Source organism: Euleptes europaea, chromosome 9 (genome assembly GCF_029931775.1).
Source record: "Euleptes europaea isolate rEulEur1 chromosome 9, rEulEur1.hap1, whole genome shotgun sequence".
Taxonomy (NCBI): domain Eukaryota; kingdom Metazoa; phylum Chordata; class Lepidosauria; order Squamata; family Sphaerodactylidae; genus Euleptes; species Euleptes europaea.
This window is the reverse complement of record NC_079320.1, coordinates 49265898-49284645: the sequence shown is the minus strand read 5'-3', so window position 1 is coordinate 49284645 and position 18748 is coordinate 49265898. Positions and strand designations below refer to the sequence as shown.

Sequence of the window (18748 nt, the reverse complement as noted above, 5' to 3'; positions counted from 1 at the left end):
GGGATGAAGCTTGATTTTCTGCTGGTAAAAAGGAAGATGGGGATCCCCTTTGCCCACTCAGATCCTGATGGGGATCATGGAACCTGCATTAACAAAAGCGAGATTGGGCTGTAGGAAGGGAAGAATTTGGAGAGACTGAGTAAAAACCAGTCGTATTCAGAAGTACCCTGTGTGAAAAATTGTATTACTAATGAAGATCTATTCCATATTTGTTCTTTGTTCGTTTAGTTATGTGTGAGAAAATACAATTACAGTCCAACCCTATGCATCTTTATCTGGGAGTAAGGGCCATACAGAGTGCATTGGTGTTCCAAGTAAAAATATATAGGATTACAACTGTAAAAAGGGTTCTTCTGCATTAACATGATGAGGGAAGGGAGTTGCAGACTAGGATAGGCATGACGTGGTACATAAACATCTAGTTTCTGTAAATGAAATTAGGTTCCTTTAAATGAAATTGACTTATCAGGGCCAGATGAATTACATCCAAGGGTTCTAAAGGAACTTACTGATGTAATTACAGGGCCTCCATTATTTTTGTGAATTCTTGGAGAACAAGTGAGGTGCCAGAAGATTGGAGGCAGGCAAATGTTGCCCCCTTCTTCAAGAAAGGGAAAAAGGAGGACCCAGGTAACAACTGACTCGTTAACTTGACATCTATACCTGGAAAGGTTTTAGAACAGATCATCAAACAGACCATACACTAAACATGAGTCAGCAGTGTGATGTGGTAGCTAAAAAGGCAAATGTGATTTTGGGCTGTATCAACAGAAGAATAGTGACCAGATCATGCAAAGGATGGTATCATTTCACTCTGCTCTAGTTAGACCTCATTTGGGGTATTGTGCTCAGTTTTGGGCACTGCAGTTTAATAAGGATATTCACATCCTTATTCAATAAGAACATGTCCAGTGGAGGACAAAAAAGATGGTGAGGGAAGGAGATGGGTATATTTAGCTTGGAGAGGAAATGAATGAGAGGTGATAACCATCTTCAAGTAATTGAAGGACTATCATGCAGAGGATGTAGCAGAGTTGTTTTCTGTTGCCCTAGAAGGTTGGACCAAAACCAGTGGGTTGAAATTACCGTATTTTTCGCTCCATAAGATGCACCTAACCATAAGCCCCCCCCCCCCAGCTGGCCGTCGGATCGGGGAACGCCAGCTCGCGCCGTCCCGACGGGCCCAGCGGGCTCTGTGTGGGCCCGCCCGCCTCCCAGCTGGCCGTCGGGGTGGGGAACGCCGGCTCGCGCCCTCCCGACACGCCCAGCTCTGTGCGCCCCGCCCGCCTCCCAGCGCGCCGTCCCGACGCGCCCAGCTCTGTGCGCCCCATCCACCTTCCAGCTGGCCGTCGGGGCGGGGAACGCCGGCTTGTGTCGTTCCAGAGCACCCAGCCGGCTCTGTGCACCCCGCCCGCCTCCCAGGTGGCCGTCAGGGCGGGGAATGCCAGCTCTCGTCATTCTGGCGCGCCCAGCCGGCTGGCGGGAGGTGGTCCCTCCGCCCAGCTCTGGGAGTCCCGGATGGACCGGGCTAGGGTCCATAAGACACACATTCACTCCATAAGATGCACAGACATTTCCCCTCACTTTTGAGGAGGAAAAAAGTGCATCTTATGGAGCGAAAAATACGGTAAGTGAAAAGAGTTTTTGGCTAGACATTAGGAAGAACTTCCTGATAGTTAGAGTGGTTCCTTGATGGAACAGCCTTCCTTTGGAAGTGATGGGCTCTCCTTCTTTGGAGATTTTAAAGCAGAGACTAGATGGCCATCTGGCGGCAACGCTGATTCTGTGAACTTAGGCAGATCACGAAAGGGAGGGCAGGAGGAGATGAGTCAGTGCTCCGCTCTTGTGGCTGTTTCCTACATGCCCAGGGTAATGCCGATCACCATTTTGGGGTCAGGAAGGAATTTTCCTGCAGGCTAAATTGGACCAGGATCCTGAAGGTTTTTTGCTTTCCTCTGGTCATGGAGCAGGGGTTACTGGGGGAATGGGGGGGTAGTTGTGAATTTCCTGCGTTGTGCAGGGGGTTGGACTAGATGACCCTTGAAGTCCCTTCCAGCTTTATGTTTCTGTATTTATAAAAAACCATAAATATGCAAGAGTACTCACCTAGAAATATTAATTTTTATAATGTTGCCTTAAATGTAGGTTGGAGTAAAATGTTGTAATTGGTAAGCAAAATCAATACAGTGGTTACTAGATAGCACTGGACCACTGCCATGAAAAGACACATATTGCTGATAGAACTTCTTCTAGGCCTGGCTGGGACCAAAAAAAAAAGATTTAACAAGAGGAAAAAGTAAGATGTTTGCAAAATCAACACCTGTTTCTTGCGGGGACTATGGGCTTCTCTAAAAGTAGCAGCTTCAGACTAAATGGGTATGTATGTTTACAACACCATCTGCTGGATACATGTTTACAGACTACAGTGAGTGGAGAAGTTTAGCAGATGCAGTAGTGCTAGCTGGGTATTGATCCTTTGGTCTGGCATGTTTAAAAAAATGCTGTTTTAGACAGCAGTCTTAGACAACCATATGTGTGGCTGGGGAAGGAGCATGCTTTCCCATCCAAAGCCTGTTGAACTTGGGTGTGATGAACAGCCATGGAAATATTAAAAAAATACTTCCAGCTGTTAACAATCTTTTCCCACCCACACATATAGCTCTCTGTGATGGAAGCCCTAGCACTCCCAGAGACATCCCATTTGTTAGCTTGTTTTTAACATGACAAAACAGCACCTTCAGATAATAATAATGTGTGATTCCATCTCGCCTCCTTATCTTTGACAGTACAGGTAACATTGCCACCAGAAGAGTTTCAAAATAAGGAACACGTCGTAAAGAAAAATGACACATTACACTGGTCAGAACATTAAAAGGTAAAGGTCCCCTGTGCAAGCACCGGGTCATTCCTGACCCATGGGGTGAACATCACATCCCGACGTTTCGTAGGCAGACTTTGTTTATGGGGTGGTTTGCCAGTGCCTCCCCCAGTCATCTCCCCTGTACCCCCAGCAAGCTGTGTACTCATTTTACCGACCTCGGAAGGATGGAAGGCTGAGTCAACCCTGAGCCCGCTACCTGAAACCAACTTCTGTCGGGATCGAACTCGGGTCGTGAGCAGAGCTTGGACTGCAGTACTGCAGCTTTACACTCTGTGCCATGGGGCTCTGTCAGAACATTACTATTTTATTAGAATATAGCCACCCTTGGTATATATTAAATAAAAGTTGCTCTTTGCAATTATGGCACATAGTTTCTTTTCCATTAGTATTTCTGAAATAAATAAATAAGTAAGGGTTCCTTGGGGGAAAAGGAGCAGGTGGCAAGCCTGAATGCAAGCAACATCACAAAGCTTCCACGACTGCTTCCTGTTTTCAGAGCTGGTCAGATTCTTTTTGTCATCTATTCTTGGTATGATAGCAACGTTTTACTTAGAAGTGAACCTTTTCATATAGCAAGAGAACTGGTGTAGTGTAGTAGATAATGATGCAGTTCACATCTCACTTCAGCCACACATTTTCTAGTTCATCTGAGACAAGCCACTTTCAGTTGTATTATTCCGTCTTCGCTAGTGATATCACTGAAGTTCAAGAATGAGGGGCTCAACATGAGAATTTTCCCAGTTGTAGAAGAAGAAGAGTTGGTTTTTATATGCCGACTTCCTTTACCTTTTAAGGAGAATCAGACCGGCTACTTCCCTTCCTCTCCCCACAATAGACACCTTGTGAGGTAGGTGCGGCTGAGAGAGTTCAGAGAGAACTGTGGCTAGCCCAAGGTCACCCAGCTGGCTTCATGTGTAGGAGTGGGGAAACCAACCCGGTTCACCAAATTAGAGTCTGCCGCTCATGTGGAGAAGTGGGGAATCAAACCTGGTTCTCCAGATAAGAGTCCACCGCTCTTAACTACTACACCACGCTGGCTCTCAAATTTATCTTCTTTGCTCAGATTTTTATGCCTTTTGTAATTAAAATTGACACACATTATGAGTGTAGATATCTATTTGTGATCAGCATTCATCAGAATAGGTAGCCAAAGCCCATAGCTTCATTTCATGGTTAGGATTTCTTGATTCTTTACTTTTTCATGAAACTTTCTTGAATCCTGGAAGTGACCAAAACTTTTTCTTTGGGGGGGGGGGTGTTTACCAAAAAATCTCCTGGGATCTGACTCCAGCAATTATTTTCCCTGCAATTTCCTTTAAGAAAAACACACACACACTCACAAAACTTCCCCATGGAGAGAACATATGCAATGTAAATCTGAGAGTTTTTTTTTATTATTTTTTTAATCAGCTCATGAATCTAAATGTTTGGGAAGAGGTCCTCCCAGTGACTATTGGGGGGGGGGTTGACACTATGGTTGCTTAGAAATGGTTGTTTAGCTCTTACACTAGGCAGTGGCACAACTGCCCCCCTTTTTTGGAGGGGGTTGTTTTAAAAGCCAATTTAGTAATCTCTCAAATAAGGCAATCTTTTGTTCTCAGTGTTCACAGATGACTCTTGCAATTGATGCTCTAAGAACAATTCGAGTAACGGCAAATTCAACGTATGTTACAATACATTAGTTAGTGTCATGAGACCATTCATCTAATTACACTGGGATGACGGTTGTAATGATTACTGAGATAATGCATCTGAAATGTTTTGAACACTTAAAATGCATTTTATTAAATCTAAAGAGGGACATTCAGAAGATAAATTACAGACTCTAGATAAATCCCATTTATTCCTGCTTTGTGGAATCCCTATTAACATTCCACCAGTCTGTAACAATATGTACAGGAACTATATGGGAATGAGAGCCAACATTGTATTGTGGTTAGAATGTCAGACTAGGACCTGAGACAACTGGGTATGAATCCCTGCTCTGCCATGGAAGTTTGATGGGTGACCCTGGGTCTGTCACAATCGCTCAACCTAACCTACCCCTCAAGGTGGTTGATGTGGGGCAGAGTGGAGAAGAGGAGAATGATATGATGAGTTACTTTGGCCCCTGATTAGGAAGAAAAGCAGTATATAAACAAACAAACAAAAAAACCCGACTAAGCAATGTTTTGTAGAATGTTTCCCCACTTTCTCCTTAAGTATAAAATGGTTATGTTTCAATATTTCTTGGTTTAATAATGGTGTCTTAATATATGCCTTCTTCCTCCTGTTTATGAATATAACCTCATCCAATCATACCAGCATACTTTAAGGACCATCTGTTTCCATATGAATCTACTCAAGCCCCTGCTTCGGGTACCTCCACCATTTGAGATTAGACTGGTGACAACCTGAGAACATGCCTCCTCAGTCGTGGCAGTGAAATAGTTGAATTCTCTCCCCTGGGAGAATAATTACCCCCTCTATCACTGTCTTCTGCCGGCAGGTGAAGACTTGTCTGTCTTACCTGGCATCCCCTCAGTGACCTTCACTGACCCTTCTGCCTGTTTATGTGTTTCTGTGTTTGTGTCTCTTGAATTTTTTATTGTTTCATATGCATTTTAAAATTTGTTTTAATATTTTGACTGTTTGCTGCTTTGGGGACCCTGAACTAGGTGGAAAGAAACCATAAACATTTTTAAAATACTTAAATAAATAAAGAATACCCCAGCTGAATTATTATTTCACAATACTTCCTCATCCAAACCTTTATTGGCATAGAAACAATATTAACAATCGTAAGCAAGGATTCGTATTTACAAAGGACACATAAAATCAGATAAATACCATTAGGAAAGTATATGGATAAAATCAGCCCATCCACTAAGGGGAGGTCCAGACGGTGTTCAAAATTTTAGGACAGTTCCCAGAAATCTTATACTTACCTGGCAGGGGAGACACCATGATCATGAAGGTGGTTTTCCCAGAGTGAGGTTCATCCATTGCACAATACTTCATGGAACTGTGATATTTGTAGGGGTAAATTGAGGCATGATTAGGGTTGCCAGGTCCCCCCTCCCAATCGGCAGGAGGTTTTAGGGGGTGGGGCTGTGGTGGCTGTGCGCACACATGGGTGTGTGCACGTGATGACAGCACTTCCAGTTTTACTTCTGGAAGTGCCGCATGGCCACAGCCAATTTAACACTTTAAGTGTTAAAACAGCCACGCTGTAAAACCAGAGGTACCGTTATCACATGCATGTGCCTGCATGCACACGCAGCCCCGTATCTGGAGCGGCTGGGGTCACCCACCTGGCAACCCTAGGCATGATGTGGTAATGACTTAATGTTCATTAAAAAATAGTGTTTCAAAATGGAAGTTCAACTTTCTAGGCATACCATTTTTTGTATGCTACCCAAAGGATTATTTTCATCCATTGTGTGTCTTAATTCAATTTTGATGAAGTCCCCAAATTCTCAGAGCAGAAGTAACCTGGGAATCTAGTGAGACATTATTTCTATGTCAGCTGCTGTCTCATTTTTGACTAAGATTGAACTGGAAACCTTCAGGGCTAAAAACATTAGATTTTCCAGTTAGAACTAAATTACTTAATTCCCAGAGTTGGGACTTGCCATAGGCATAGAATAGGGCACAGAAGCAACAAATAATGCACTGAACAGCCGGTCACATTAGGGTCCCTCAAGAAAAGGAAGACAGCAAGGCAGTTCTGAAGATGCCAGTCAACATTAATTATCTCATCAATTCACAACTTATAGTAACTTTTTTCTGTCTTTCCTGTAAATTCAAAGTACAATGAATTACTAAATCAATATATTTTCTGTCTCCCTCCTACCCAGTTTGTGGCACGTGGACCGTATCTGAACCCAAATTCTAGAGTATTTGTTTATTATGTTTAATTTAAAACTTATTTGCTGTTCTGCAGCAGAAGATTTCAAAGTGGTTTGAAATCAACAATACTAAAGCGTAATTAAACAGTCATAGAATCTCCGTAGACTCATAATAAAATCAAAAGCAGCAGCAAGAAATTCCCAGAGTTAAGCTGAGGACCAAGGTAAACTGTTTCCTGTCCAGAGCTTGCTTTTATGTATGGAGCATAGATATGGGGGTATTTTTTTGTTCCTCCTGATTCAGTTACCAAAATGTCTAAAATCTACAATTTCTAGAGCTACAGGGTCTGAACTAAGGGTGTTCAGCTAGCCACTGGGTCGGCTCACATTTTATTTGCTGGTCACAGACAGGAAACCAGTATTTCATTGGTTGTTTGGCAGTTGGTGAACAATTCAAACATCGGGTTACCTTTCATATATTCATGCAGTGCAATGAGCAGTATTTCATACAGTTTGATGAGAGTTTGGGGGGTTCATCCAACCATCTTCCAAGAAGCCTTCCTCCTGTGTAAGAGCCATGGAAGAGCCACTTAGGTTGGAGAAAGTATCCTTAGGCTGGAGGAAGACTTCAGACTTTACTCAGTGGTGTGGTAGGATAGGGACAGGATCCACCCCCTTGTTTCCTTCCCTCACAGACTGGACTTACTGCTGGACACTTGGAAATCAATTGTATGTATAAATAGTGAATAAAGCAATTGGTAGGGTTGCCAGCTCCGGATTGGGAAATACCTAGAGATTTTGGGGATGGATCCTGAGAAGGGCGGGATTTAGGGAGGGGAGGGACTTCAACAGGGTATGATGCCATAGAGTCCACCTTCCAAATTGGCCACTTTGCCCAGGTGAACTGATCTCTGCCCCCTGGAGATCAGTTGTAATCCTGGAAGAATTCCAGCCACCACCTGGTGGTTGGCAACCGTACTAATCAGCCAGCCAGTGATTATAAACAAAGATTCTGCTTTTTAAACCATCTTACCATTTGCTGTTCATTTAAATCTGTGTTATCAAGCTTACTTTACACATACACATTTTTGTACAGCTTTATGGGAGGCATAGTTTCTCAAAAAGCCTCTGAAATACACTTTCCAAATCCAAACAGGTAGGCTTGCCTTCCTACTGTTGGTCAGTTGTACAGATTCAGTGCAGCATATAGAAAGATATAGCTTTTTAGATATGTGGTGTCTAAGCTAGTCTATCCATTAGAGTGTTTTTAGTTTTGTTCTTGTTTCCTCCTAACTGTATTTATTTGTTTTAGCATTTCAAACACATCTCCTCATTTGTCAAACAGAGTTGGAAAAATATACTTGCACTTGGGTTATATCACCTGGAAGATGATATATGTTAATTCTTTAATATTCATAACATTTCCTTAGGGAGTTTCCTATGTACAGAGTAAACTGATATAGTGGCCTGGGAAGGTATTCATTTAGACTGCTGTTTTGTAAAGTAGATTTATAACACCCAGCAGATATTAAACATGCCATATATTTCCCAGTTCTCTTTGCAATTGGATATTAGCAGAAAGTTATGTGCAAGAACTTGTGTTTAATTTAGTATTCTGTAAATTGTGTACTGTTTAATATTTGTGTGTATACAATCCTGTTTATCCGTAATGGAACACAATAAAAGTTAGACACCAAGATGCTTCATACATATCAAAAATGTATGGAGTTCTGTTTCACACAGCATCCTGTTTCACACAGTTGTCAACCAGAAGCCCTGAAACCAACAAGCAGTGACAAAGCATTGTGTCTTTTCCCTCTCTGATGACCTGTCTTGCCCTCAAACCTTAATTTTGGGGATATCTCTTCTTGCCACTATGTTGAGGATATGGGACCATCTTCTGTCTGCAAGTCACATGGAGCTAAGAAACAGATATTTCTGGCCATTACTACATGACAAGGCAGAATGCTAGGAGGAGGAGTGAGACTGCACATTGATCTTGTAATGCTCACGGGAGATCATAGCAGCCCCAGAGAGGCCCTTTACCTATCTATCAGGCAATCAATCAGGACTTGTTAGTAATTAATTCAAGTACATTTAGTACAAAGGATCTGGTCACCATAGCACTTAAACCTTAGAAATAATTAATGTGTGCATTAGGATTTTCCACAGATACCAGATAGCCCCAGTTTTATTAGGCATATTTAACTTTACTGACAAAACTCAGTACAGTGAGGTAACAAACACTGCCTTCAATGCACCTCTTCTCTGACCAGAGATGTCCCTTCTCATTCTTTATCTGAAAGTTTTCACAGGCCCCGGAGTATCCCCATTTATTTTATTTGGCCTGTAATATGACAGTATTTAACTTACCTGTCCTCTTCCTGATCTCCAGATATAGAGGGGGGAAATTAATATTAAATGAACCTCCTAGTCCTATAATTGGTACCAGAATCTGTCTCCAAATCATGTTGTGCCCTGTTTGTATGCTTGGAGTGACCTCCTTGTCATGTTCAGTCCTGGTATATGGCTAGGGTTGCCAGATCCCTCTTCGCAACCGGCGGGAGATTTTGGGGGCGAAACCTGAAGAGGGTGGGGTTTGGGGAGGGGAGGGACTTCAATGCCATAGAGTTCAATTGCCAAAGCGGCCATTTTTCTCCAGGTGATCTGATCTCTATCGGCTGGAGATCAGTTGAATTAGCAGGAGATCTGCCGCTTCTACCTGGCAGGATGCAACCCTATATATGGCCTATGTGCTGATGTCTGATTCATTCCTGAGTGTTGTTCTCAATTAACATTCATCAAATGTCTATATCTCTCTACCCTTTTGAACTACAATAGGATTCGGGTTCTCCTATACCCTTCTACCCTTTTTCCCCCTTAGATTTATTTTTCTGTTTAGATTTTTAAGCCTCTGCTTAGGGAATTGAGCCTTGGCCTGGAACTGGCTGAATAGGTAGCTATGGAACTTCTACTTGATTATGTTGTGTTTTCCTTTTGCCTTCTACTTTCAAGTGGAACACATTGTATAGCATATGGGTATTTGGAATAGCTGGATCTTGAAGAGGGCTTTATAGTGCTGGGAATTAGTTTGGCCAAGTGGGCATTGCAGCAAGTTCGCCTTGGTGGCCCTCAAAGCTAAATCAAACTATATTGCTGTATAGCTTGCTATTATTTTGACTGCTTGAGTTTAATTATTCCCTAAATAGACCTGTTACCAATTTCACTCTTAAAATACCCAGAATTTCTTCCTAGCTTGTGCAAGGCATTTTGCCACATCTCTACTTATCCCTTTATAGTGGTTTGTGGATACTGGGCACATTCCTAGATTGAGTACATTCCTGTAAACTGGGCGTAAAACCAAAGCCAACATCTCTCGTGAATGAAAAATGCCACAAGGAGTCCTTTCTTCTTTACCTTTAGGCTGCCCTGGTGTGAATTTGGGTCAAGGTAGTTCAGAATTTCCTGCATTGTGCAGGGGGTTGGACTATGTGACCCTGGTGGTCTCTTCCAACTCTATGATTCTATGATTCAGTTTGGAAAGTGGACCACATTCACACTACACTTGCAGCCAAAATTAAACCATTTTGCTGAGTAATCATGGGTGTGAAAATGCCCTGCAACTGAGGAGACAGCTCACTGTGTGTTCAGTCTGCTTCATATTAGCCTCTCTCCACATAGTTATGAACATACCTTACTTTACTTTCTTGTTGGTTGTTGATTTGTTTGGTCATGTGTGTTTGAGCACCTATAATTGAGCTGCAAAGCAGCAGCTACTAAAGGGCATGGCATGTACATCAATACATTTAATTCCTGATTATGGACATATATGGAAGCTGTGGTGTGTTTGTAGGCTGGTGAGACAATCTCAGCATGGTGTATCCATGTAACTTATTCCAAGTTCCACATCCTTTAGATAAGGCAACAGCAGAGAAAAGTGAACCCAAGTATATACCTGAGCCACACTTGGCAGTTGACTGGTAAGGATAGTTTCCTATTTGTCAGTTATAGGCATCAACTCATGTCCTGCCTTCATGCCCATATATGTCAGATGTCTCACTAAAAGGTAAAGGTGCAAGCACCGGGTCGTTCCTGACCCATGGGGTGACATCACATCCCAACGTTTACTAGGCAGACTATGTTTGCGGGGTGGTTTGCCAGTGCCTTCCTCGGTCATCTACACTTTACCCTCCCCCCAGCAAGCTGGGTACTCATTTTACCGACCTCGGAAGGATGGAAGGCTGAGTCGACCTTGAGCCGGCTACCTGAAACTGACTCCCGTCGGGATCAAACTCAGGTTGTGAGCAGAGCTTTTGACTGCAGCACTGCAGCTGACCACTGTACGCCACGGGGCTCCTTGTCTTACTAAAGGCAATGGAAATTGTTCCAGTTCTCATCTTGGTGCATTTGAGATCGTCAGACCAAGGCGTTCACTGAAACCTTTGGCCCGAGCAGCTGTCAGTCAGAAATAAAACTTTCTGAAGCAAATGAAAATGGAGTCAAAATGGTGAACATTTTTTTTCAACCTGAAGTAAGTGCTACTGCTAGTGCAACCTATAATATAATCTTGGGAGTCCTTCAGAGGCTGTAATTGTCCAGTGCGAGAATTTTAAGAGCAGTAATCTCTTTGAAGTGCAATAATGGCAGTACCTGGCTTTCAAGTAGTTCTTTACATTTCCAGAATATGCACAGAGTACAGAAATTAATTGTCTAATGGAACTCTCTCCTCCTCAGTGTGACACTGGACTGTTATGCACATTTTTGCTTAAAAGCGAGGCAAGAATTCTTCACTAGAGTATACAGCTAATAGATGATTACAGAATTGTTGCTCTACAGGACAGGGAAGACCAACTAATCTTTTGCATGGGTTACCAACATAAAAATGAAAGGGTCAAATGCGAAAGATGTTAGTTTGGCAGGAGCGTTTACAGTAGAGCAGCCTCCTACCACAGCTTCTCTTTAACCTTGGATAAATCTGAGCTGTATTAAAGAGATAATGAACATCTGTGTAAGGCTAATGTTAATTTGTGTCCTTTCACAAAGGCTATTCATCTCATCACTTCATCCTCTTTTCCCTGTTACTATAATCAAAGCTATTTAGGTGTCAACGTGTTCCTAAACAGAGTGACACCCTTCTAACCCCATAAACTTCTCTGGACTTAAAATATGCAATTTTCCTTAGGACGGCATTGTGAAAAGCTAACCAAGATAACTCCATGGCAATCTTCCTATAATGTTTTAGAAAAATGCTGATAGGACGACCAGTAAATTTAATGTTTGGTGGCTGGTGGTGGGAGCCATAAACTTGAGCTTCTAACGTGATTTTTTGTTTGTTTGCATACTTATATGCAATTTGAATAACAATTTGAAGCACCATGACAAGAAAGGAACACATATACTTTTAGGTAAAACATGTTTTTTTATGTAGAGCTGTCGATTCTGTTCGTCCCGAACCGAAAAACATCAGAATTTCCCCTGATTCGGTGGTTTTTAGTTCGGGGAGCCGATTTCAGCGAATTCAGGGTGTTCGGCAAATAAATTCGGGGTTCACCCCAGCAGCATAACCGTCAGTTAGTAAGCAGCATTTTCCTGCAGCCAATCGGTGGCCAAGCTGGGTCTTCTGGCCAATCAGTTTGAGCCATTGAGTGCATGAGCCCAGCTGCTGCGCGGCCCGGGAAAAGAAAGAGAGAGTATCTGTTTGTGTGTGAGAGAGAAATCCCCGTGGGGGGGGTGCTTGTGCACATTCTCTCCTTTCCATGGCTGCAGGGGGCGCATTTTTGGGGGTAGAGACCCCAAACTTTCAGCGGAGCTTCAAAGGACCCTTGCGAGACCCCCCAAATTTTGTAAACATTGGGTCAGGGGGTCCCGAAATATGGGGTCCCCCCTTTTCCCTATTGGGATGAATGGGATCAGCCAATGTGTTCATCTCGAGAGCGGCAAATCCAAGGCAAAACCTCCCGTGCTTAAATGGAATCGTATTGGATTATCCAGTCCTCCCAGTCCCTCCTGATGGAACAGAAGACATCCACAGTAAGACCTCTTTTGGGGCTTTAATCTATAATTTTTCTCCTGTGTGTGTGTGTGGGGGGGGGGAAACAGAGTCTGTGTGTGTGTGGGGAGGGAGCAGTTTCTGTGCGTGGGGGGGAAGCCAAAGGGGGCTTTCGCCTGTTCTGTCTGGGGTGTGTGTGCCCCCTCAAGTCTCTCTCTCCCTGGTTTGAGGGGGGGGCTTCAGTTGTGTGTCCTCAGGTTTTCCCTCATTCATAAGATCGGTTAGGTCTATTTTGATGCTTGCTCAAAAATTGTTTTCAAATTGTGACTTAAAGAATGCATTTGCCTGGTCCTGAGTCTGATGCAAAAGGGGATATTTCACCCCCTCCTGCTCCTGATGCTTAGCTAGCATGCCTCTGTCCCTTTCCAGGCATCAGGTGTTGCTTTGCATGGTTGCAAAGGCGTTGCTTTGCATGGTTTGCAAACTTCTTCTGTCCCTTTCCATGGTTTGCAAACTCCCAGGCGTCAGGTGTTGCTTTGCATGGTTGCAAACGTGATGGTTTGCATGGTTGTGTTGCTTTTCATGGTTTGCAAACTTCTTCACACCTGCCCCGCCCTTTCTCCCCGCAGCTCAGCTGTTTGTCGGGGCTGGGAGCTTTGAGTGGGCGGCAAGCTCTGCTAATTGCAAATGCACATTAAGGAGGGGGGACCCCTTTCGGGGCCCATATCTCGGCCCCCGCTGATCCAATCTTTACAAAACTTGCCAGTTATTGCAAGAAGGGTCCTTTGAAGCTACGCTGAAAGTTTGGGACCTTTACCCCAAAAAATGCCCCCCCCCGGAGCCGCGTAAGGTGCGGTTGTGATTTTAATGGCTTTATTCCCCCAAACTCCGGACCTCATGCCGAATTGCACGGACGCGAAGAGTTCGGACTTCGGCATTTCCTGAATAAAAATGGGCCGAATTTTGCCTAATCCGAATTTTACCGAATTTTTTTTTCAACAGCCCTATTTTTATGTGCAGGTTGTTGTTGTTTTTTATGCAGTATGAAAACATACACAACCCAGCCCTCTCCTGACAAGTGGACAGAGAAGACCAGTCCAAAGACATATTGGTAATAGGTAGCAACAGACAGCTTGCCTGGCCTGACCTGATTCATTCCCAGTTTTGAGTCCTGTCTCAAGTTCAAAAATGGGATAGAAATGTTGTAAGCAAAAAAAAAAAAAAAAAAAAAAACTAACAAACTCCATGCCAAAATGTGCCTCACTGTGTGTAGTCTAGAAGACTCCTCCCTCCTTGCCGTGCCCCAGGTTGTTGCGTACAGTGTGTTCACACTTTTAGACAATGCTGAAGCTTGTGCCTAATTTGTCTCCAGAAGAAGACAGTTTGCAATTCCATAACCCTTCCCCAAAACTTCTTAATAGGCTATGTCCCAAAGGCTGGGAGAAAGCAAAACAGACAGGCCAATGATATGAAGCTATGCAGAAGAAGAGGAGGAGGAAAAAGAAGAGTTGGTTTTTATATGCCGACTTTCTCTGCCACTTAAGAAAGAATCAAACTAGCTTGCAATCACCTTCCCTTCCCCTCCCCACAACAGACACAACAGAGGTAGGTGGGGCTGAGAGAGCTCTAAGAGCTGTGACTTGCCCAAGGTCACCCAGCTGCCTTCATGTGGAGGAGAGGGGAATCAAACCTGGTTCTCCAGATTAAAGCCCACCACTCCAAACCATAGCTCTTAACCACTATCCCACACTGGATCTCATAGGTCATATCGAATCATGCCTAGATCCAAGATACCACTTGTAGTTGGCTTGGCTTCACTAACACTCCATTTCTGCTTCTTTGTCCCCAGAGCAAGTACTGCTTGCAAGGTCTTGGGGCAGTGGAAGTGGGGCTATGCAGCTATTTCCTGGCATAATAAGGACATGCTGGATAATGCCCTGTGTTGGTCATGTACAAAATAATGTTCTTACAATTTAAGAGCTAACTTTATGACAGTATGGGAACAAATGGACTGCTTTCTGGATGTTATTGAACAGGTGCATTTGAGTTTACTTCCTTATTTCTCCCACCCCCTCTCTAGTTTAAATTAGCTGATCCCTTAGTTTCCTATTACTTCTGCAGGAATAAGTGAAATGGAACTAGAAATTACCTGAGCTTCAGACTTTATACTGAAATAAACTGGTTAATCCTTCATTTTCTGATAGGGATTGTAATATAGAGCTTTCCATGAATGTTAGGTCTATTGCAGTTTCAAATGTGATGGAAAATCATTAGTCATTAGTCTGTCATTAGTTCTGAACTAAAGATATTTTATAAGGATGCTAGTCACAAAAGTCTTTGGGCTCATTCCCTATAATTTTGACATATTAAATTTGTATTCATTCATATTTTATGCCTTTTGGAATGGGCGTGCATATCTGTCCATAAATAGTAGAAATGTGCAAACCATTAGTAGTGATGTGTATATTTCTTGCCAGGGAACATGAGGCTGAAATTTTCATGTGCTTCTTCAGAGACAGAGAAAACCAAAAACCCCATTCTCCTCAGCAGTGCAATTTCCAGTTAAATTCTAGGTGTCATGGAGTTGGTGTCTAAAAAAGCCTTTCCGGTGTCTGGTTAACACCCCTCTTACTTCTCAGAGATATGGGGTTGTGTCCTACCACTGTGATCAACTTAAGTGCAAACATTTAAAAAAGTGAACCGAACCTATTCTGTCAGAGAAAGGCCTTTTATGCATGGTTGTTTCCCTCACGGTCACCCCTCCGACAAATTCGTATCTTTGTTTTAATTATGCATGCCATTTCCGACCTTAAGAGGTCGCCTCACTCTCCCCCTGCATCTCCCCACATTTTGCCCATGTTTTCAGAGACTGGTTTTATCTCAAATTTGAAAACACGGGCAAAACATAGAGAAACGCAGGGGGAGAGCAAAGTGGCCTCTGATGGTCGGAAATGGCATGCATAATCGAAACAAAACCCACAGTTGTTGGAGGGGTGACCATGAGGGAAACAGCCATGCATAAAGGGCCAGAGACTCCTTCTGTGGTTGAAAGGCTCTGCATGTAGCTAAGCAAAGTGATATGACACACAGGAGGCAGGAAGAGTCTTTTGGCTGGAGGAAGGTTTGCACTTAGCTGATTAAAATGGGAGAATATGGCTCATGGAGTGTTTTCCTTGGGAAAGAACTTAACTGACAGAGAGGGCTGGCTACAAATCAGGCTGCGAACAAACTCCATGTAATGATAGACCTCAGATTTGAAGGGATCTGTGCCTAAATCAAAATGTGCTATTCACTTTGGGGGTAAGTTCTTGTTTAGAATTTCCCCAGTTTGAAGTTCACATCTCCCGTTTGAAGGTTGCATCCTTCTTTAATAATTAGTATCAAATATGTCCGCCTAAAGAATGTTTTAAATATCATGTTTTCTATTACTGTTCCACCTGTTGTCATGTTGATTGTCCACGAACCATATAGGTATATTCTCCATGAACCATGCAGGTACACTTTTGAGTATACACAATCTTTTCAAAACAATGTCGGTCTATTCCATATTTAGTAATGTATCCCATAAGATCCAAATGTTGTGGGATGTTTAAAAAAAATCTCAGAATAAAAACCTATGTCACTAAGAAAACTTTGCATGAAGTAAAAGGTGATATGAGGAAGATAATAAATGTGTCTTGACATCCATGTGTACACCTTGCTTGTAGCCACAGAAGGAAGGCAACAACAACAACAACAAAAGACTCCCACACTGAGCTGCAAGATTAACAATAGTCTACAATTCCTATTGTTTACAACATCCATGATTTTGTTTTACACTGAGTAGTGATCTCACTGCCACTTCAACGGCTGACAGGAAACTGAGCTGGTACCCAATCCACAGGAAAAAGAGTTGTTGATTGGTGTGCGGGGCTACATTAACTTTCATTACATTAGACACTGACTGAGTGATGTGAAAGCTTTAATTATGTGTGTATTGCTCATGGTGCCAATGCTACCAGTCCAGGGATATTGCTGGGCAGGTGGGTAAGAAGTTAAAATGCACATTGGGCCTTTACCAAGATCAGACTCTCAGCCCATTCCTGAGAGCTGCCGCAGCTGGGGACAGCGTGGCTGCGGCACTGCCTCCAGTGATGTTTCGCGGTTGCTCGGGGAGGAAAAAAGGGCTATACACACACACAGAGAGAGAGAGAGAAAATGGGGGGGAGCCCCATAGAGAAGAGCGATGCTGCACCAACAAAAAGATAGTACAGCACTGCCAAAGCTTTAGGGGGGTTTTCTGGGCTGAAAGGGGTTAGGAAGCTGCCTAACTGCAGCTCTGCCCCTGGAATTCCCCGGGAACGTCTCCCAGGATGCCGGTGTGAGGACTTGTGCCAGGAGGACGCCGGCGGGAGGCTGAGCTGGCATCTGAGGGCCGTGCTGCTGCCACAGTCCAGGGTAACCAGTGTAAGTGTCCCAACTCTAGTGTCCATGCCAGTTTACATGGAGCAAGTGGCATGGACGCCGGTGTAGGGGTCACACCACCCCCTAAGCCCATTCAGCCCCTAACCTCAGGAATGGGCTGTCTCATACGGATCACAGCCTCTGTTTGTCCCTGATAGTTATACACTCCAGCCAACTGATGCTTGTCTGGTGATCAGTTAAAAGACACGCGTATCCCAGATCCAAGCAACCAGGAAGCTCAGTTAGGTGGCAGTGGTCTGTGTTACCCATCCACGGAATGTTTCTGTCCCCGTGTTTACTATGTACAAAAATGCATCCCAGTTGAAGGGTAGGGAACAGTGTTTAGAACATGAAATTTTCCCTTGTTTGGTAGGAAGCAGCATGGAAACCATTCTTGAATGTTAAATATTTTATAGGTCAGGTTATTATTATAAGAACAGATTCTGTTGGCTGTGTCAGGTTTATTGATTTATGCCAAAGGGATAAATTGGCACGGATTGTTTAATTATAGGATGTTTGCAAGATCATCTAGTTCATTATTTTAAGCAGGGTTGATCATATCTCAAAATACATGTCAGGTGCTTGTTCAATCGTGTGTGTTTTTTTAAATGCCCCCTAGAAGGTACTCCACATTTGCATTTCCAAAATACTGTGCTCAGACAATTATTGTATGTATTAAATCTATTTTTCTTTTAATCACATTACTGTTCATCTTGGCATCAACAGCCATCAAAAACTAAACGGTGTTACCGAGGCTAGTTCTATCCACAGATTCTGTAATTCAGTCTATTATACAGGGCTTTGTTCCATGAACAGGAGTACAAAGGTTGTTGCAGTTTTGAGAACTAATTGATGCTGAGTAAGTGGAATATCTGATTCTTATTCTTTGGGGAGCTTCTCAGTGAATACATGCCCTGAACAGTGGGTGCTGCATCCATCTTCCCAAAATAAATCATAATATCAACGACTCATCTTTAATTCTGAAATCATTTAAATTTTCACACAATTCCCAGGAAGTCTGGAGCAGTCAAATTCTCATGCCTTGACTCCCTCAGCAAATGTGGATCTGCTACAAAATTTGAGTTAGGATAAAAATTAGGCTTATCTTGTCTTGCAGCCCATTCCTAAAGGGGGGCCCAGATGCCCGTAGGAGCCGGCATGCCTATGGGCAGAGCTGCCTTTCGGGCTCAAGATATGCCTGCAAAATTTATGGCAAAGTCCCATGGAACTCTATGGGGAGTTCCACGAGGCTTAATATATTTATACAGAACCTCCACCCCACCCCACCCCTCAAAATTGTATGGTTAATGTTACTCCAGAGTTTCCTTGCTGAAGGAGAAATAATTGACTTAAAGGAGTACATACACCTGTATAGCTGGGTAATAAATGAGTAAATTAATAATAAATAAATAGAAGGTGTGTTGTTTATATTTAAATTCAAAACCAAAAGCATGTTTTTCCTTAATATCTGTAGGAAGATGTTACTCATCCTGCTTTTTACATGTTTTTTGCGGAGGATGAACAAGATTTAAAGGTGAAATTAGGGCTGTTATTGAATGCTGTGACTACTAAACCTGCATGCCTACAGTTGGGTTTCAGTGGTCT

The 18748-nt window shown here is 43.1% G+C and overlaps 1 protein-coding gene across 2 annotated transcripts in view; it reads left to right on the top strand.

Annotated features, from left to right (window-relative positions):
• FSTL5 (follistatin like 5) overlaps positions 1 to 18748 on the top strand; it is a 383938-nt gene that overhangs the window by 163932 nt on the left and 201258 nt on the right. The gene's annotated exons all lie outside the window — the stretch shown is intronic.